Source organism: Castor canadensis, chromosome 7, assembly GCF_047511655.1.
Source record: "Castor canadensis chromosome 7, mCasCan1.hap1v2, whole genome shotgun sequence".
In the NCBI taxonomy this organism is placed as follows: Eukaryota; Metazoa; Chordata; class Mammalia; order Rodentia; family Castoridae; genus Castor; species Castor canadensis.
This window is the reverse complement of record NC_133392.1, coordinates 39,139,853-39,161,198: the sequence shown is the minus strand read 5'-3', so window position 1 is coordinate 39,161,198 and position 21,346 is coordinate 39,139,853. Positions and strand designations below refer to the sequence as shown.

Sequence of the window (21,346 nt, the reverse complement as noted above, 5' to 3'; positions counted from 1 at the left end):
AATCAGACCTGAATTTTAATTTGCAAAGTCCAGATTTTGATATCTTAGATTTTTCTTAGCAAGATACATGTGCAAACACATTGAAAAAGCTGAGTGCCCACAGCTTCATGGAAACCCAAAGTAGAGTTTCATGGCCTTTGCACTTACTGTGACTTCTTATTCCTTCGTACTCCCAGGTCTTTCTATAGCTTCACAATTGGGCAGATTTCAGCAGAAATGTTACATTCTCAGAGATTTTCCTTACTACCCTAATAAAATGTCCCACATCCACTCACCAGCCTCTTCCTACTACTCCGATGGATTCTTTTCATTATTTCAGAGTGTAATACATGATTTATCCATGTAGTGATTGTCTTTTTCATCTGTCTCTTTTCATTGCTATATCATGACATCCACAAATTCTGTAAGGGAGGCTGATTAATAGTATTCTTAGTGCCAGGTGGAAGGAGCCATGTCTGTACTTGCTGACTACATGGTTTTCATAATTCCTCTTGTTCAGTTTTTTTCCCCTGGCTGTGAAGTCACTCACAAGGTGAGGAACTGCTGAGACCTCAGAAATCACTGGAAGACAAGCTACAGTCCCTTCTCTCAAGATGCACAGTCCTTGGAGAAGCTTCCAGGTTCTTTTTATCTTGTGCAGGATATGAAGGCACTTGCTCCTCTTCTCCCCCGCCCCTCACCGGGACTAGGGATTAAACGTAGGGCCTCAAGAACTCTACTACTTGAGCCATGCCCCCCAGTCCTTTTGCTTTTACTTTGTTTTCAGATAGGTTCTTGCACTAACATTACCTCTTCCCACCTCTTCCTGAGTAGCTGGGATTACAGGCATGAACCACAACTTCCAACCCCACCTCTTTTTTAAAATAAGAGAATAGCATGATATGGTTTCTGTGTTAGAAGTGGACAGGGGAGTCAATTAATGAGTGTTCTGGTTTTCTGATGCTAAGTGACAAACCATCTCAAAACTTAATGACTTAAAAATTAATTCTCTCTCACAGTTTCTTGAGTCAGTAACTTAGCACCCAGTGCCTGTACAGCCTGTCCTCATTCCACCTGGCATCCACAAGGTAGACTCATTGGCTGATGGATGGAATCATTGAAGGTTTGCTCATGTGTCTGGTGCCTGGTCTGAGACACCCAGGCTCCTGGGCATGTCCCTTTCTGTGTAACTTCTCCATGAGTATTATTTTCCAGGGATGACTGCACCAACCTATAATGGGAACTAAGAGTTCCACAGACAGTGTTATCATCACAAGGAGTGCTGGTGTTTATTGAGGGCTCACCGTGGCCCAGGCATTGTGCTAATACATTGTATGTATTATATCATTTAACCCTCAGCATGTGTGATTTGTAAGGTAGTCCATTTTTTTCAGTGAAGCATAGCATTGAAGATGCAATGTGTAAACTCACAAAGGGCTTTTACTGATGAAAAAGCTAATGGTGACAGTGGGTGAGAGCCTTGTTTCCAGAGGGGAGGCAGAACCATAGACCTCTCCTGACTCTTCTGTCAGCACATACTGGCCAGCAGCCCCCCTACACACACACACACACACACAGAGCCTCCTTTCTTCCCATTGAAAACATAAATCATTTTAGTTATATTTTGAGTCTGTGGACTGATTTGGAAATATAAGTATTGGGAAAGCTCATTCCAATTAACTTTTTTAAAACTTTTGGGATGATAAACTATTGGTATGTTGGAAACATTTGTATAGGAAAAGGACACATTTTCTTTTTCTAATGAATCCAGAACTTTTTTGCAACCCGTGGGCATACCTGAGATTCACCTGGGTCAGCAAGGTGCACAGGAGAGTGGTTATCCTGATAGGGAGGAAGCAAGTGTACTTGTAGTATTCCCCTCCCTCTGGACTGAGCCTCTCATAGATACTGTTGCTCCATATGTACTTAGTGAATGGAGCCCATAAACGTGAAACCTCCCAGCCTACTGATGCTTCTGTGAATTTCCCCTGAACCACAGAATCCAGTTTTAAGAAATTAGAAATGTATTTGGTTTTAGGGCCTCTCCTAAAACCAAAAAAGATAATAAATAAACCTGAAAAAGATAATAAATAACATATTTGTTGTTTTGGCCTCACTGCAGTGGTTTAGATGTAAACCTGCCAGGGATTAAGAAACATTTTTCTCTTTATCTGGATTCATAATGCCATTTATGAAAGAACTTCAGGTTCTTCTCAACATGTGTTGATTCATTCAATGAATGTTGATTATCTACTGAGCATGAGACATGGGGACATGACTCTACAAAGAAAACAGACAGAAAATACCTGCCCTCACAGAACTTCTATTCTGAGGGGTTGAGATAATCAGTAATCACACAGCATGTGTTACTTGTCAGATGTGAAAAATACCATGGATAAAATAAACCCAGAGGAGGACAGTAGGAGTATTAGATGATGTCATTCTACCCAATTATGTCCCCATTGCTTCCCACCTTCTCCAAGTAGAAGTTCAGAAGGTCCTATATTATCCAGCCCCATCTCCCTGACCTCAGCCTGTCTATTCATCCTCAGCTACACTGGCTGCCTTACTGGAGGAACTTTGGGCATGAGCATCATTCTTGCTCATGGCACTTTCCTTTCTATCTACATAGCCACTCTTCTTTCATATGTCTGTAAAACTGACTCCTTCTCCCCTTTTGGTTGCTTGTCCAGATTCATCTTCTCAGTAATGCCTTTGTTAACCAACTTATCTTAAATTTCAGTCACCTCCTTACTCACCCCAGTACCCCTACTCTCTTGGAAGTCACAGTCCAACAGAGGAGAGGACCAGATGCCACCAGTTGGGTACAACCACAGGCAGAGCAGCATCACTAGTCTTCTCTCCAGGGAGCAGGTCTGTCTGTCATCTCAGTCCTTCAGTTGTTGGGAAAGTTCTCAGTAAAGGTTCCGCCTAGTGGCAAACACCATGGGAATCTACCAGGCCTCTGCAGTAGCATCAGTTCAACACTGAGCCTACTTGAAGGGAATTCCCAGCATGACATCTGCCCTTGTCATACTATGGACTCACTCTTGTGAAATAGATGTAGGTTCTTGAAGAAGAGGGCCCTCCTTTGGATGGGCATTTTACCCCCTTATTTTTGGCTGGATGTGTTTAGTCTGTTTAGTTAGCTTCCCTCCTTTAGCAATGCCATTCTTGTTCTCCACCTCTGAGACATCTCTCTCCTTCATCATCCTGTATGGCTGCCTTCTCTATGTTCTTAGCTTTCAGTTTCACTGGCTGTGCTGACCTTTTATATATTTCTCATTTTGTTCAGAAACTGAAACTGCATCTCATATATAATTGGTTTATATCTGCCTCATTCCTGTTTGATTAGAACCATGGCTTCTTTTTCCTCATTTCTACCACTTCTTGGCCTTGCAGCATTAAAAGGGATGCCTCTACTTCCACAGGCAAAGTACCACAGTGTGTGACTTTTGTGGCATTAATAAACAAAATTTAAAATGTAATTGTCCCATGTTGGGTTACCCCGGGAAGCAGATTCCGAGGTGGTGGTGTTCTTTATGCAGGAAGGATGGGAAGGAAGCCAGGAGGCGGAGGGGAAGTTGAGCTGTGGGGCCGGCCCCTTGGCGACCTTTGGGGCTAGAATAGCATTCAGAGTTGTCTTGGCTTTGGCTGAGATAGCTTGGCCTCTGTACCCTGGCCTCTCTTAGTCACTGCATGTTGGCTGCCTTGGGAAAGTGACATTCAGCAAAGATGTCTGCAACTGAGGCCATTCCTGCAGAGGCAAGTGCATAAGTGCAATAAAAGGCCTCACTGAAGGGTGTCTTGGTAGTGCCTTGGCATCTTCTGCATTAATATAAGTGAAATTCACCATTACTCCGAGACATGATACAGAAGTAACCTTTGTGGTTTCTTTTAGTTTGAGATTGAAATTCAGTAGATTTCATTGAAACTGAAGGGGGTTAGAGCCTGAAGAGGTCATAGAGATCCTCTCTGCAGCCCTCTTGACAGATGAAAAGAGAAATGATTAAAAGAAGGAAGAGGAAATCTCAGTGGTTTCACCAAATACAGACCCCCAAGACAAGAATTTGAGAGTAAGTGGTTTGTTTGAGAGGTTCCTCCTAGAAATGTCATCAAGAAAGTAGGGAAGTGGGAAGAAAATGAAGTTGGGGAAAGAAGGAAGGAAGGAAAGAAGGGACAGAGGAAGGGAGGGAGGGAGGATTTCCACAAGAATTAGTGCTACAGGTAGTTGGAGTTCAGTTCCTTCCAGGAACTAGTTAATAGACTGGAGTTATCCTACCCAAAGGGCAAGGAACGTGGGACATTTGCCCATCAGTTCCCGTTTGTCCTTGATTGAGGGCTACTTCCTAGAGGCATTAACTTCCCAGCATTTTCAGTTCAACCTATGAGTGTGCCCAGCCTGCGCCCAGAGCCAGAATAAAAGCCACAGGTGTCTAAGAAAGCTCCTTCAGCATGCAGAGACAAGCCATTGAGGAAATGGGGAGGGGGATGCTAGTGCTCAGGGGAGTGCCCCAAGCCAAACTCAGGAATTCTGGCAGGGCTCTTCACCTGTTTGTTGAACCTCTTCCTACTCTATGCCCCCAACACTCCTATGTAATCTGGAGAGGAGAGGATGACAGTATAGATGGAGCAGGAGGTATAATCCTTTTCGTGAGACACAATCTGATTGAAGAGCTTTGTGTACATACATTTTTGGAAGAACAAGAGAAGATATGATCTGGCATTCACAGCAGCACGAGCAGATGACACAGTACTAAGAGCTGTGCATCACATCTGTCAGTGTTGAGGCACTCTATAAAGGGCCGCTCCAGAAGGAAAGGTGCTTTGTTTGTTTTTTGTTCTTAAGGGATTGAGTTTTGAAGCTGAGCATGGTGGAACATGCCTAATTCTCAGCTGTGTAGAGATGGTAGGATCGCAGTTTGAGGCAACCTAGGGAAAAGCATTAGACCTTATCTGAAAAATAAACTCAAGCAAAAAGGACTGGGGGTGTGGCTCAAGTGGTAGAGCATCTGTCTGGCAAGCATGAGGCCTTGAGTTCAATCTCAGGTCCTGCAGATAGAGAAAGGGGGAGGGAGGCAGAAGAAAGAGAGAGAGAGAGAGAGAGAGAGAGAGATTGAGTCTTGAATTGAAACATGATTAACATGGGTGAGAGGTAAATAGCATACTGGTAAAGAATTGGGAGCTGACTAGCTTTTCATCCTATCTCCAAAAGCTAGTGGTCATGACAGTGGGTAAATTGAACCTTGGTTTCCTTCTCTGTGAGTGGGGTTAGTATTAAAGCCTAATTCACAGGGTGTTGAGACCACTCTCTGATGTCACTGATGTAAAAACATTTAACTCAGACCTTGCCATGTAGGAGTATGACAAACATTAGCTGTGGAGGTAATTATTGTTGAAAGGGAGGGTCAGGTAAGAGAATGGCTAGGGCTTGGGTAACCAAGAGATTCAAGAAGCAAAAGGAAAAATACTCGGGGTTTGGCTCCTGAGAGGCTGGGATGGTGATGAAGAAGGCTTTATGCTGTTGAGAACGGCTGCCCGCTTAGACGAAATGCTCATGGAAGCCTAACTCCCATCAAAGCAAACCTTTAAGGGGAAACCCAGTATGTAAAAAATATCAACAGAGCTACTCATTTGAAAGTGGGGTGGGGAGCCAGGGCCCTGTCTTCTCTCGTGCTCCTTCAGCCACCCACAACCCCTGAGGGAATTCTGAGAAACCCAAGAGTGCAAAAACAAAAGCAGTTTCTATAGAAAGATTTAAAAAAAAAAAAAAAAACCTACTGTAACATCTCACTTGTTCTGAATTGAGTTAGTTTTCCACAAAACAAAAATTTTAAAGAAACTCATCTTGGATGAAACTTTTGCTTAAGTGTGTTACTTTTTTGCTTTCTTAACAAGACTGAATGAAAACCTTTTAAACTGTTCTTGATGATTTTTGGTTATACTAATGAGTGTTTAGTTATGGTTCTGTGCTTTAATGTGGTGCTTTCCAACCTCAGAGGTTCTGAAGAGTTAGGATGGGTAGCTTGCATGGGGTTTTTGGAATTATTAGGAGCAGTAACAAGGAATGAAGGGAGGTTTCTGGACGTGGGAGCCGGGTTGTGCAGGCTATCGCCCATTCTTGCGTCTTATGAGCAGTGTTCCCTCAGGCAGGCATTTACTCTCTCTCTGTCTCAATTTTTTCTGTCAATTGGGACTAATAACCATACTTACCCAGTAGGATTATGGTGAGAAATAAATAAGTTTTTGCTATGTTCATTGCTTAAAACAATACCTGCCTATAAAAATGCTATGTAATAAGACTGTGGAAGAAAGGAAAAAAAAAATAAAAATGCTATGTAAGTTTAATGGTGATGATGATTAAGATAGTGATGTATCCGTTTTATGCAGTTTTTCTGCCTTCTCCTTAGTGTAGCATTTAAGCCTCTAAGCTATGAAGCTAAATAACCTGGATTTGGGTCTCACTACTATTGTGATCTTGGGAAAGTTAATTTAATTCTCTGTGATTCAGATTACTCATCTTTAAAATGGGACTAATAATACAAACTAGTTCACAGGATTTCTGTGAAGATGAAATAGGATAAAATTTGTAAAACCCTTGTTAGCACAGGGTCTCGCACATAGCAATCATTGTCGTTGCCATCTTTCCTGTCATTATTAATAATCTAAATGTAATGTGTAATACAAGTCAGAAGTTGTTACTTTAGAATCCTTTGAAAAGTTTCTTTCTGATACTTAATTGGTTTCAGTAGTAGAGGTTGTTAACTTACTGATCTTTAAAAATAAATGTGTTTATTGTGTTAATGTTGGAACTGGGGTAAGTAGGTGGAAATATTAACCATTTAAGCTATATAATGTAATGCTTTTTATCAAACTGTGACTCTGAACTTTAGATGCATTCAGGTTGAAGGAGTTAGCTCATTCTTTGCTGAAAAGATTGATGAGATTAGTGTTCATACCAGAGAATTTTTTTTTAAAGGAAGAAAGACAGTAAGGAAATGTGTTGGTGGAAATGACTAGAAACAACACAGAGTAGGCAGTACATTTTTCTGATGCAGTAGGATAGAGGCCAAATATGTGATAAAAAGTAAGAAAGCAAACCAGGAACAACAGCAACAAAAACCCAGTGATTTTGCAGTCTTGTGGGGAAAGGGGAGATGTTCAGCCTTGATCTACCCCTTGGTACCCCTTGGTACTAAGCATTTTAATGGCTAATATAGATCTAGAGCACTCGCTGTACAGATAAGTCATTTATGAGAGTTTGTGTAGCCAAGATTAACTAAGGGGATAAGACCCACCCCGAATGTGGGTGGGCATCATCCCATAGGCTGGGAGTCTAGATAGAATGAATGGGTAAAAAGGAAAAGCCAGAAGGCATCCCCTTTCTGTGCTTCCTGGCTGTAATTGTGTGATGTGATGTGCTCCACCATGTCTGCCCCACCATGATGGACTGACACCTCTAAAACCATGAGTCAAAATAAATCCTTCATCCTTTAAGTTGTTTATGCAAAGGTCACACTAATACAGAAAATTGGTACCAGAGAACTGGGGTCATTGCTGTGACTAAACCTAACCATGTGGTTCTTAAGCCGTTGGAACTGATTTATGAGAGAAATTTGGAAAAGTGTGGAGAAGTGGGCTAGAGAAGTCCTAGAATGCTGTAAGCAAAGCTTAATGAGTAATTCTGGTGGGAGCTCAGAAGAATAGAATGTGAACAGGCATGCAAACACTGAATGCCAGGCTCATGAAGTTTTGCTGGGAGTAAAGATTCTATCAGGAACTGGGCTAGAGGCCATTCATGTTACATTCTGGCAAAGAATCTGTCTACATTTTGTCTGTGTCCTGAGGCTTTGCGTGAGGCTGAATTTAAAAGCAGTAGACTAATTAACTGGGCAGAGGAAATTTCAACACAGCATAGAATTCAGTCTGTGGCATGGCTATTGCTGGATGCTTTTATCCAGGTTTATAGTGAGATTTGGGAGGAAAAGCAAAGCAGAATGATTTGAAAAATGTGCCAAAAAAGGAACAAGTTTAAAGTTGTATTCAGGGAGGGTGTGGTTGTCAAATATATTAGCACCATTAAAAAGAAGCCAAGAACTTCTTTTGGAACAATAGGAATTCATCAGACCCCACCCATCCCAGGCTCTAGGATATAAAATTGAAAACTCATTAAAATGATTTTCCCTTGAAAAGTGCCCCTGACTAGGGACGTCTTTGCCCAGGCACTCAGAGACTACTGTAGTCTGGTCCAAGCAAGCCTGGCTACTGCTTGAGCTGGCAGCAGTCCTTGATGTCAGTCACTAGATGATTCTAGTTTGTGGGCAAACAGAATGCAGGAGTTACAGGATCATGTAGGGTCCCACCAAGATCTCAAAGGAAGGCCTGGGAGGCCAGGCATGTGTAAAAGGGTCAGATTTTCTACAAGGAGCCCCTGAGAAGGTAATATATGAAGTTGTAATGGTGAAGTCTAAGATTCAGTGTTGACCCCAAGGTGTTGGAGATGCCAGGAACATGGAATGTCTGCTGAGGAAAGCCATAAGCAACAAGTAGAGCCAGCCTAAGAGAGGCCATGTGGGCTACAAACAAGACCATAGAGGTAGGGCTGCTCAAGCCTCTTGGAGTTCAAATTATGCCAGCACAGTATGCCTTTGATGCTAGACATAGAACTACAGGATTTAATTTTTGTCCCACTGGGCTTCAGTGGTGCTTTGGTCTGATCCTTCCTTGGGATTCTCTCATCCCTCCCTTTTGAAATGGGAGTATTTACTCTGTGCAATTAATTGTATCTTCAAAGTTTAAAACTTTCTTTTTGATTTTACAAGGGCTTACAGCTACAAGTTTACCTTGAGTCTCAGAAGACTTTGGACTTGAAAAATGTCAAAATTATTAAGATTCTAGGGACCCCTTGGAGGGGGACTGAATTTGCATTATGAGATACACATGAACCTTTTGGGGGGCAGAGGTATAATGTTATGGTTTAAGGAAATGTATTTAGTTATCCGGTTGACAAGGGATAGACTTGTGATGGCTAATTTTGATTGTCAACTTGATTGGATTAAGAAACACCTAGTAAAGTATACTGCTAGAGGTATCTATGATGGCATTTCCAGAAAGAATTAGATCATGAGGACTCTGACCTAATTGATTAATTACTTGATGGATTCATAATATGTTGGCATTATTGGGAGGTAGCAAAAGGTAGAAGATAGGGCATAACTGAAAGAAGTAGGGCACAGGCAGGGGATGTCCTTGGGACTGTATCTTGCTCTGGACCCTTCCTGTATGTGCCCTTTCACTTATTTCCTATGTGCCATGCAAGAGGTGTTCCACCACTCTCTCCATGAATCAAAATAAATCTTTTCTTCCATAAGTTGTTTCTGTTGGATATTTGGCAACAGTGATGATAAAAGTAACTAATACAAAGTGGTTGTCATTTATTATTGATTGAGTTTGTGGAATATGACACTATAAAACTGTAAAAATGTTTCAACTCATGTAACCAGACTGCAAATGAGGTCAAGATGGAGCTTAAGGTATGTCTTTTGGAATGGCTATTTGCTTTTATAAAGATGAAATTTTTAGAATTGTTAAGATAATGAATGTTTAATTTGTGTGCATTTTTAGCCATTCTTTACTCTGCATAAAATATTCCAACAAGCCTTGCAATAGGGAAGAAGGCCAGCTGTTAAGGACGTCACATAGATAGGAGTCCAGCACTGGCTAATAATTGAATTGAGAAACTTCAAGGCAATTCAGCTCATTTAAGTACAAGATTTTAATGAAAAATTTTGTATCATTCCCACCTCCTTTTGTTAGAAGTTTGTGCTCCAGTAACTGTTTTAGACGCTTTTAACTAATCTTTACTTAACAGATGTTGATTTAATTTAAGTAACATTTAATTCTTCTAGAATGTAAGCTCCTTGAGGACAGGGTCATGATTCACTATTCTGCTCCAAGTATGTGGCATAGCTCCTGGTTGAGGGCAGGCGCTCATAAAAATAGTTGTAGGATGATTGAATGGCAATAAGGAATACATTTAGAACTTGAATGGCTCACACCTGTAATCCTAGCTACTCAGGAGGCAGAGATCAGGAGGATTGTGGTTTGAAGCCAGCCCGGGCAAACAGTTCACGAGACCCTATCATAATAGGTGATTTTACATGCTGCAAATGCTGAACATGGTTGGATGTTTAGTCCAGTGCTTTACCATGTTTTAAGAATCATAGATACATAGTATTTTCTTTACATTCTCTTATTGGTCATCTGTGTCAAACTTCTGTTCTTTAAAGCATTTTGGAAATTATCAAAACAGGGTATAAATGGATATGCAATAGTAGATCCACTTCTGTCAAGACAACTTTTTGTTCTCAGTAGTCTTAGGAGATGATAAACATGAGAGCCAAGCAAATACTAGGAGGAGCAGCCCAGAGAATAAAGATTAGTTACACACAGTGAAAGTTCCTTGCTGCCAGTTCACTGTTGCCTTCTCCTACATTTCTCTCTTCCTCAAACTCCTTTAACTGCTTTGTTTTCTTTCATGGAAATGAGTACTTTGGGTATTGGTTTGATACTGTGAAGGTCACCAAGTTCAGGATCTGTAATAAACACCTTTATCTGAACACAGTGTTGGAAGTTTTCCTTGGTGTTCAACTTTTAGTTTCTTCCTCATAAAATGAAGATGTTCTTTAAAATCAGAATACATAAGCTGTATTTAAATTTTAAAACAGTAAACTATCTAGTAAATTTGTAATCTTTATCTACATAAGCTACTTTTAAATTTTTGTGAATAAACTAAATTATATGCAATGCAGGTTTACAATCCTACTCCTTATTACCCAAAAAGATTAGATATGTACATACAATTATTTTTAAAGCATTAAATATATTGCTACCTCTCACTAGAGTCACTAAGTTGATCAACATCTTTATTTCTTTGATTCTGTGTGCTATCCAGTCTTGAGTACAGTTGCCCTCAAATATTATGAAAGGATATTGGCCAGTGATTTTCCTTTTTTCTGTGTTTCTGAATTACTAGACATTTTTAATCTGTATAAATTCAGCTTAGCTAACATAAAGTAAATATCTGCCTTCCCTCCCCAGTCAGTCATGGTACTGAAAATCTGTCATAATCTATGCATAAAAATATACCCACAGTTGCAGATATCAATATTAAAATGATAAGGCTGTATTTCATTCTAGGTTCATTATAAATTAATTGTTTGAACCAAGCTCAAAATGCATTTTGCCTCTAGAAATAATATTATAAATTATTAGTGATGGGTTCTACAAGCCATCCATGCAAGTCCCATCTGATTTATGGTTGTCCATCTAATTGTCTTCTCTATCAAACACATAGGGAGTTTTGACTCTATGCCGAGCTCCATTCCCTACATCAGACTGCATTGAATCATTGGTAGTCTATTCACCCTTAACATAGCTGAAAGACATGGTATACCAACATTTTGGCAATTCCTATCAGATTAACAAGACATTGGCTTTTTAATCTTTTATCTACAAAATAGTCTCACAAATATTAAAGAACTGCTAGATACCTGGTTCTGTGCTTGTCACTAGGAATAAAAGAGTGAGCAGGGCAGCTCCTGTCTTCAACTAGCTTAACTACAGACCTGGAAGAAAAGCAAGGCTAATTGAAGGAGAACTGAGAAGTAGGTGTAGATGGAACATTCAGAAAGGATGATTGATTTGCTGAAAACAAGCTCCAGACATTATAAATATATTTGCAAATATATCAACCAAAATAATACAGTTTTTAAAAAAATTCCCAAGCCAAAGAGACATTTTGAGACCTTTGAATGAGGGTTAAAAGAGTATAAGGGAGAAAGTAAAGGAGTTGAACAGAGAAAGAAAGAGAGTGAGAGAGTGTTTGTGAGGAAGGCATCACCCGAGATGACTGGGGAATACAGGAAAGGGAAGCCTACACAGAGCTCTCTCACCCGGGGGAAAAACTTGGCTGCATTTCCCCCATGGTGGTCCCTTTGTTAGGGGACTGCTTAGTTAGCTGGAGCAACCAGGATGTTAGATTGATGGAAGAGATGGGAGGTAGCAATCAACTTGTCACAGTAAATGAAGCCTCAACAATGGCCTATGAGTGGCCACACGATCTCTGACTTCATCTCTTGTGCTATCTCCTTACTCTCTCTGTTCCAGTCTGAGGACTATTCTGCGGTGCCCTCTGCTGGTACACTCTTCCCCCAGTTAACGCACCTGCATGGTTGACTCTCACCGCATTCAGGTCTTTGTTAAATGTCCCCTGACTAGAATTCTCTAATCTCCCTGTTTTGAATACCACTGCCTTGAAGTTTCTCTCAGCTTCATTTTCCTTGATAGCAGTTATTACTGACTTACTTATTTGCTTATTGTCTGTCTCCCTCTACTAGAATGTAAGCTCCATGAAGCAAGAATTCCGTCTGGTTCCCTGGTGTATTTCCTGTGCTGAGACCTGCCCTCACACACTGGAAGAAATAGGATTTTCAAAGAAGGGACTTTTAGCTAGAAAATGCTTTATCCTAAAAAAAAAAAAAAAACCTTTACAAAAGTCATATTTTCAGCCTGCCTTTTATTTGTATTCAATCTCAAGGCTACTTTGGTATATGTTGGTGCGGGGGCGTCTGTGGTAATAGGTCTCTTCCACTGAAAGGTTGTGAGATGGCACCATTTGTCACTGCATTGCTGTTCCATCTTTCACTATTTCCCCCCAATTCCAACTGTATATTTTGACAAATTCAAAGCCTGCAGAAAAGTTGTGAGAGTATTTCACTGAACACCCAGACATCTCTTACCTAGATTTGCTAACATGTTGCCACGTTTCCTTTACCTCTCTATATCTATATACATTATTACAATTTTCACTGAACCACTTAAGGATAAATTACAGATATGATTCTTATAAATACTTGAATTTGTATCACCCAAGAAAGAAATACAATTGCCATATTCAGAGACTGTAGCCTTGATACAGGAGTATTATCTAATGTGCAGATCTGTCTCAATGAAGTGCAATTTTTATAATGCTAACAATAACAAAGAAGTTCCTATCAGGGAAACAGCCCAGGATCCCACATTACATTTAGTTATCATGTTTCTTTAATCTTTGTCAATTTTTTCTTTGTCTTTCATTGACATTACTACTTTGGGAAAAGTACAACACATTTGCTTTGTAAAATGGCTCTCAATGTGGGCTTAATTTATTTTAGACTTCCCCATGATTAAAGTCAAGATAGATGTTTTGGCAGAAATATTACATAGACAATACTGTATCTTCATAAGTACACTACCTCAGTGTATCTACATGATGTAAGATTGTTCCATTACTAGAGATCTTAAATTTGGTCACTTGGTTTATGTAACGTTCAGCAGATATCTCCACTGTAAAGGAAACTTTGTCCCTTTGCAGTTCATAAATTTAAAATGTAAATTCTAATTACACAAAGTATAGAAACTCTGTAGAAAGAGACTATAAAGTGATGTCAATATCTGGTTCCCCCAACAATTTTCACCTAATAGTTTTAGAATCTCTGGAAATTTTTTGCCTAAATCAATTAATAACATCATTGCAAAATGTGATTTTATAATACCTTTGTTCCTTAGAGAAGTTGGCATTCTGTTGTAAAGAAAAGCCTCCTCTCTCCTATGTGTTTATTTGCCTGATTTCTTGCTCATAAATATAGACTTGTGGATTATTTTCTTTAAAACAAATGCATTATATAATCCATTGCTGTCATTAATTGTAATGTTTGCATTATCCAAGAGTTGGCCTATGAACTCCATTTATCAGTAGCAACTAGGGAGAGAAATCCATAATCCAAAGAGTAATAAGATATTTTAGTCCATTCATGGTGTTTCTCCAATTTTAATTGCACTCAAAGTGCCCTGGGCCTCAGATTTGCACTCTTGTCCAGTTCCTTGATAATGCTGATTGCCCACTGCAGTTGAAATAGCAAAGCTATTCAGATTTACAGGTTGGTCTTGAAGAGTGAAAACACATGTTGCTCTCCTTGTAATCCTGTAAAATTTTCTTCATTATTGTGGAAGAAAATGATCTTTTTGGAGAATAATCTTTTGAGAATGCATGATCTTTGGTTAGCCATGGGGAGGGAAAAAGTGTGCCTTACCTGCTTGAGTTCTGGAAATTGGGATGACCGGGAATGCTTATTCCCCACATTCATGCTTGATTTTGTCTTTCTCTTTCTCTTGATGTCCTGGCCTTTCAGGGAGGTGGCTTCAGCTCTTGGTTTCTGGGATCAGGGAAAGAGTGACAGTCTCAGCATGTGAAATCACCTATTATGATAAGGTCTCATGAACTATTTGCCCAGGCTGGCTTCAAACCATGATCCTCCTGATGTCTGCCTCCTGTGTACCTAGGATTACAGTAGTGAGCCACCAGCACCTGGCTGTTTGTTTCTTTTCATCTCCATCATTTGTGAACGTTGCTGATTCTGGCATTTAGATAGATAGATTAGACTTCTGTAAAGCTTGATCAATTTCTGAAGTAAACGATTTGTAATATCATGTGTCCCATTGCCCTCTTAGTCCCCTTCTTTGCAGAGGGCTGGATCTGCTGAGTGATGTTAGACTCCCTTTCCCTGGTTGCAGAGAATCTTCCTACTACTACAGCCCCCATCTGTGCCAGAAAGTGCAACAGCTCTGGTTATTTGTCCCCTGGTCACAACACATACTTATAAACTAAGCTCATTGAATAACAAGATGGTGCTAAGAATTTTATTCTCCTTTCCTCAATAATGTTTGTATTACAGAAGGGGATTTAATTTTGCCACACTAGGAAAGCATTACATCTAAAAGCTAACCTGGAAATCTAGTAAGCTGCTTAAGCAAGCAGGTACCTTTAAGTCTTCCTTATTGGAGGATGCCACCTGAGGTGAGGCATCATTGTCCAACAGAGGGTCAGTGGTTGCTATAGAAGCACGGGGTCACAGAAATTGTGGTCTGCAGGCCACTGTCATGGTATTCTGGGGGTTGCTCATGGCTGGGTGCCAAGTCCCTGTGGAGAGCAAAAAGACTGCCTCAGTGCCTCTTGTTCTAGACACCTGGAACCAATTAGAGCACACCTGTTTTCTGCTGTTTGGTCTCCCCTTCTCTCTCCCATGAGCTATCCTTTAAAAAAAAAAATCACTGAAAAACAGAAATCTTTCAGATTCCGGCCTAGATCGCTATGTATGTTTTTAACCTATGAAAAATGTCTATAAATTCTTTGGATAGTAGTAAACTGGAGAGCATGTTTCACCTATTCTCTCATTTAAATGTAGAAGAATATTTCATTCTTTCTGATACTGAAAGATTCTTAGAGTAGCTGCTTCAAAAATGATTTTTAAAAAACAAACCAGGAAGAGTATGGCTGCATTCTTCACAGTGCCCAAAACAGTGTTTTTGGGAATGGGAATTATTTGGCTCACATAATTAATAATTAATTTCATGATCCGAAACAAAAAAGAATGGTAACTGAGTACATTTTATTTTCACTTCCCATTCCATCAGCCTTTCCCAATTATTAGTTTGATTCCAAACTTCAGTTCCTCAATATGCTATATTTGAACATTGCTGGAGTATCAATCCCTTCCTGTTTATGCACACATATGTGCATATCCTGACTTGGTACATCCAAACACAGAAATATCTAGTTGATATGATTAACTAGGGGAATTGGTTGGTAAGTTGAAGAATATTCCAGAAAGTCATATGGCACCTTCAATTTTGCCTGGAAAGTCTTGAGATGATTTCTTAGAGTGTTACTCCATGAATGTACTGTATTAATTTTACTTACTGTATTGCTGTAGAAGTTATTGTAAATTCAGCCAGCATTTATTGAGCAACTGCAAGATTTACAGACCTATGTGTCTCTGCTCTCAAGTGATTTACCACTGGCCCTGATCCCCATAAACACCAAACTTCAATACTGACACAAAGCTAGTTAACCTATCAGGTACATGGGTCCCCAGTAATTCTCAGAATATAGAGATTCCTGAGAGGTGGAGAGGACAAAGGAACAGTTTGGGAAGATGTAGGACTGCAACTGGCCTTAATGGATGGTAAAAAAGGGGTAGGAGGGACAGCATCCTAAGTAGTGGGGTATAGGAAAGCAAAGGCTTAGATTACAGTGAAAAGCCTGGTTAATTTTTGGAGCAGAGGTTTTATGTTGGAAAGACTAGAGAAAAGGCCGTAAAGTGCTGGCCCCAGAGCAAATGGTCTGGAATGTGGTTGAGCAGCACCAGGATGATTCTTGAGGCACACAACCTAGTTCCATCCCCACCTTCCATCCTGACAGGTGTGGTCCTCGTTCTCAGGCAAGCTCTCAATGCCATGGTCACCTCATTTGTAAGATGAGAACACTGGTTTTATTTATTTCTGAGGGTTGTACAAATAATAAAAGAAATCATATTTGTATAAAATGCTAAGCACCCATACTTGGTAGAGGTCATTTCAATATTAGCTTTAGGCAGTAGTGAGACATAGGGGGAGCTATGCTTTGGAAAGCTGATTTTGATATGCAAAACTGGGTGATTGAGCCTTGTTGAGTTGCCTTTCACCTGCTTATAGTTAAAGACTTGATTCTAGAGGTGTCTCCATGATTTCCAACCTCTGCACAGGAAGGCCAGGAATGGTATGGAGTTACATGTTAAGCAAACCATGTAGTTCAAACCTCCAGTTCACAGATTTGAGGAATGATCATACTTGAAAGCTATTCAGAAATGATTTGTCACCATCATTGTGCATAACCTTTAATAACCACAAGAATTCTAATATTGGTCACTTAGAGAAAGTTAATTATTTGACCAGAAGTAACTGGAAGTTTGTTTGCTTGATTCTTTTCTTGATTAATATTTTATATTGTATACCCAGAAACTATTGTGCTGACAGGGATGAGAAAGAGAATTAAATCTGAATAAATCTAAATAGAAAATAGCTACAATATCCCTAGAAGAATTGTAGTTCCTAACTTTAATAACTCATGCATGCTAATTCTATTTGTTGTGGGTCATACTTTGGGTGAATAAGAAAGTGGAACACAACTGTCTGTAAAAACAAGAATTCTGTTTAACACTCTTCCATAAAGCTTTTCTTTCTGTTAACTGGATGATTTTGTTTAAGCTAAAGGTAAGTTTAATTCCTTTAGCCAGAAGCTTAAACTTTTACTAAGCTTGATGTCTTCTGTCCTCATAAAGATATGAATAAATTGCACTTCAGTCCCATCTTCATGACAGAAGCTGTATGAAAAATTTTATAGCTGTGTCTCAAAGGATAATATCATACCTATATATTTATCACTTTAAGTTTTACCTCCTACATGCTGTTTGTCTATATTACCATTCTAAATGTAGAATCATGTTGCTACATACAATTTAACTGTTTCCAAAGGTCAACACTTTTTCTAACTATGTTATAGTCTTCTGAACATGCCCTGCATTCACTGGCATTAATAGTTGTTCATTAGTCTTGATATTTGTGCCTTATTAAATGTAAAAGATATGAACTAGTTACACATGATTGTAATGTTCTAGGAAATACAACTCTATTCTTTGGTCTGTGTAGATGTGTGTAGGTATGTATGTATGTGTCAAGAAATCTCACTAACTGTGGCTATCTGTAGCACAAATTAGTTCCATGATATAATATAAGCATTAATCTATATACAGTACCTTTGAACTGATCCAAAAGAATATCCGGAATTGACTACAGTATAAATTGATTGTAAAATAATCATATTCTGCCTTAAATACCTGAGAATTAAATTAGTATGAATATAGTCACTACTCCTTCCTTTGTGTTTAATTCAATCAACTGTTCTCTGGAACCATGTCCTTCCTTGTCTTCCCCAGATCCAATGTAATCATCCCTAACTTTCTAGCTATTCTTATGTTACACTTATCTGCAGTCTTCTAGGCTTCTGGCTAGTCTGTTCATCCATTCGTGCTTCCCCTCTTCCAGTATGGGGTCTGCAAATCAAGTACTATTAAAAATAATGCTATACAAGTCAACTGAGTTCTCAGTGCTCTATTTTGTTTTTTAAATCCTCCAGTATGTGCCTAGACAAATTCCCATTTCCCATAGCCATGATCCTAAACTCTCTAACCCAGAGGGAGTGGGGTATACTCCTTCCTCCTGATGGAAATGCCCCAGGATGGAAGTTCCCTTCCCTACACCATGCAGTTGTAATACAGTGCGATTGCACCAGCCTCTGCCTCTGTCATACCATAGCCATCTTCTCTCTCTGCATCTGTGTCTTCACATGGCATTCTCCTCATCTGTCTCTTTCTCCTTTTCTTATAGGGATGCTAATTCTATTCAATTAGGAGGCCAACTACTCCACTATGACCTGACCTCATCTTAACTTGATTATACCTTCAAAGACCCTATTTCTGAATAAAGTCACATTCACCAGTGCCAGACCTTAGGACTTCAACATTTCTGTTGGAGGGCACTCAGTTCAACTCATAACAGGCATTTAGAATAAATCTATGCAATTACTTAACATGTAATACTTACCACAATATGGCAATTAAAATGACGAAGCTGATGAACAAAGAACAAAACCATGAAATGTTGACTTTTAAAAACTAAATTCTACTTACTTGGTTTTGTTAATGGCTAGTTTATTGCTGTATACTTCTAACATGAGCTGTTTTAACTGACAAAGACTTCATGCAAGTACTTATGCTCGTGCTTATAAGTTCAGTTTCTAATTACAGATAGTCTTCCCTTTCCTTTTCTAGTACAAATGAGTGTTTCACTTAAAACTTCAGATTTCATGGGCAAAATGAATTAAAGAACACTTAAGGAAATACCATAAGGTGATCTGTCAGTTTATAATCATCAAGTTCCTTGGCAGTATTTTTGATAATCATCATCCTTCTAACATTTTTAGGAAGTATCATTGTAAGTGTGAACCATGATCGACAGTTCTTAAGAAAATTTGCTTCTCAAAAGCATAAGTGAGTAGAGTGCATGTATTTACTTCTTGAATTTGTTGGCAGTTTTCTTAATCTCGTAAATTAAAATGGCAACATTTAAATGATCTGGTATCAAAGCCTCCTCTTTTATCATTCAACAATATAGATAATAAATGGACCTCAGTCTTGGTGACTTGTGTGCAAAGTGCTTTGAAATCTGTTTCCCCCTGTTTACAGATTCTTCTTGATTTGCATATTAGAGTCATCCTAGAAAGGTGCCTGCAGCATAAATTTCCTTGTTTAGCATCATAGAAATAAGAGCATATCTCCTCCTTAGGCTAATTAAGCCAGATCTAATTCCCACAGCTGCAGTGTCCTTATTTTCGAATGTGCCTTCTCTTATTGCAGCTGCTGTCTTTCAAAGGCCATGGGATAGTGGGCTCTCACCATCGTGTCCTTCAGGGCCTCTTCTCTGCCCAGGATCCAGGCAGCTGAAGCTGGCCATGGGGAGGCTGGAGTTGACAGATAACACACTCCAGCATGACTGCCTGAGGTCAGGCCAGCTTGCAGCATTCTCTGTAAGTATGTCAGCAGATAGCTGACTGCTTGAAGCCCTGTTCTTAGGTCAGCATCCTGGAATCCCAGCTAGAATGGGAAATATGTTCTCTAAATATCATAGGACTATTTGGTTATTTGAAGTCAGAAGTGTGAGGCCAAGCCTGCTCTTTGACAAACAGAACAGAATATTTTTGTTTAACATTCCTTTTCTCTTTCTCAAAAGACTTCCTTCATTGTGACATAGAAAAAAGATCAAACTATTACAAACCCTTACAGAGAGGAATTTTAAAATGGCTCTAGCCAGGCATGATAGCTCATAACTATAATTCCAGCACTCCAGAGACTGAGGCAGAAGGACTGTGAGTTCGAGGCTAGCCTAGTGAGACCCTGTCTCAATAAACAAAACAAAAAAGCTCGAGATGTTTGATGATGATGATGATGATGATGGTATCAGTTGTGGTTGAGCTACCATATTTTACTCATTTCCTGGATTACAAAACATAAAATTAAATTAAGACATTGCACTAAAATGTTCTGATGAAACTGTCATCAGTAGCTTATTGGAATTATAGAAGTTGTTAACCCTGGGACACAGGAAACATTTTAGTTGCTAACTTAACCATCTATACATGTTCACAGAAGATATTCTCTCTACATCAGGAGTTAATAAACTCAGACCAAGGTTCATATCTGGCTTACTGCCTGTTTTTAAAGTTTTATTGGAACATGGCTACATCCAATTGTTTACATATTGTTTTGGGCAGCTTTTTCTGTATCTGGGCAAAGTTGAGCAGTTGCCACAGAAACCATATGGCCCTCAAAGTCTAAAATATTTATCATCTAGGTCATACTTCCAAATTGAACAGCCATATAATTGAAGATAAAGGATCCTTAGATACTATATATCCCAAATCTATAGCAATTTTATACCTCAAGGTTCATGAAGTGACTTTCCAAGGGTCTTACTATTGGCTGGTGATTTTCTTTACCTTTTTTTAAAAAGGAAATTTTTAAATTTTTTCAGTGGAATGTAGTCACAAAATACTAATTTTGCAGTTTGGGGCATTTGTTTCCAATATTTATGTATAAGGGAAGGCAAATTAATGCTCGGGAAGTAATTTTGTAGGCATTGGAATCAGAGCTGAAGATGGAGGATGGTAATTTTGGTCTAATAAACTGCTCCTGAGTAGCATTAAAACACACTTCTCTGATGACTAGCTCAATGTTTGCCAAACTAGGTGTCTCCCAGTCCTAGTAGTGTTGCTAACACACTGCCAAGACCTTATCCATTAAACTTCCCTTTTCTGTATGTGGTGCTAATCATTCTTTTTCTATTTACATAAACTTTTTCCAGACAGAGTAGAATGTAATTGACTATGGTTAGGTTTACTAAATATATCACATTTCAGCCCGTACTGCCTCCCTAAGACTCAGGTCACTCAACTGGAGTTTTGAATGTGTATAAAACTCTTTACATTTCTGTATACATCCATTTCTTAATTTCATATTGAGATGACCAATTTGAGGTGTGATTTTTATATTTTACTCATTAGCCTCTTAGAAAGTAACCACATTTTCAAATTCTTATAGGGTAAAAATGAACACCTTTCAGCAAAGTTAGGCAATTAGTTTTTGTCTCTGGTATATCCAAAAAGCAAGCAAACTGTGTGAAAGCATTTGTTCTAAATATTTGTCATCACTCCTTAAATTATATCCTTTTACTGTTGTTTTGCCCAAATAGCAAGGACCAGTACAGGTAAAAAAAATTCTTAGTTAATTCAGCAAGCTTTTGTTTGCTTAATATGCAGTAAATGTGTTAGTTGCATTCTCTCATATAATCCTCATAAAAACTCTGTGTGGTATGTACTTTTATAATGGCCATTTTA

General features: G+C 39.1%; 1 protein-coding gene across 4 annotated transcripts in view; it reads left to right on the top strand.

The window, feature by feature from the left end:
• Positions 1-21,346, top strand: part of Pcgf5 (polycomb group ring finger 5) — a 101,946-nt gene that overhangs the window by 22,728 nt on the left and 57,872 nt on the right. Inside the window, exon 2 of one of the 4 annotated variants that reach the window (XM_020183932.2) lies at positions 19,311-19,480. The exons of the other annotated variants lie outside the window; for them this stretch is intronic. The gene's annotated coding sequence lies outside the window, so the exon portion shown is untranslated. The remainder of the gene's footprint in view (positions 1-19,310; positions 19,481-21,346) is intronic. 4 annotated transcript variants of the gene reach the window in all.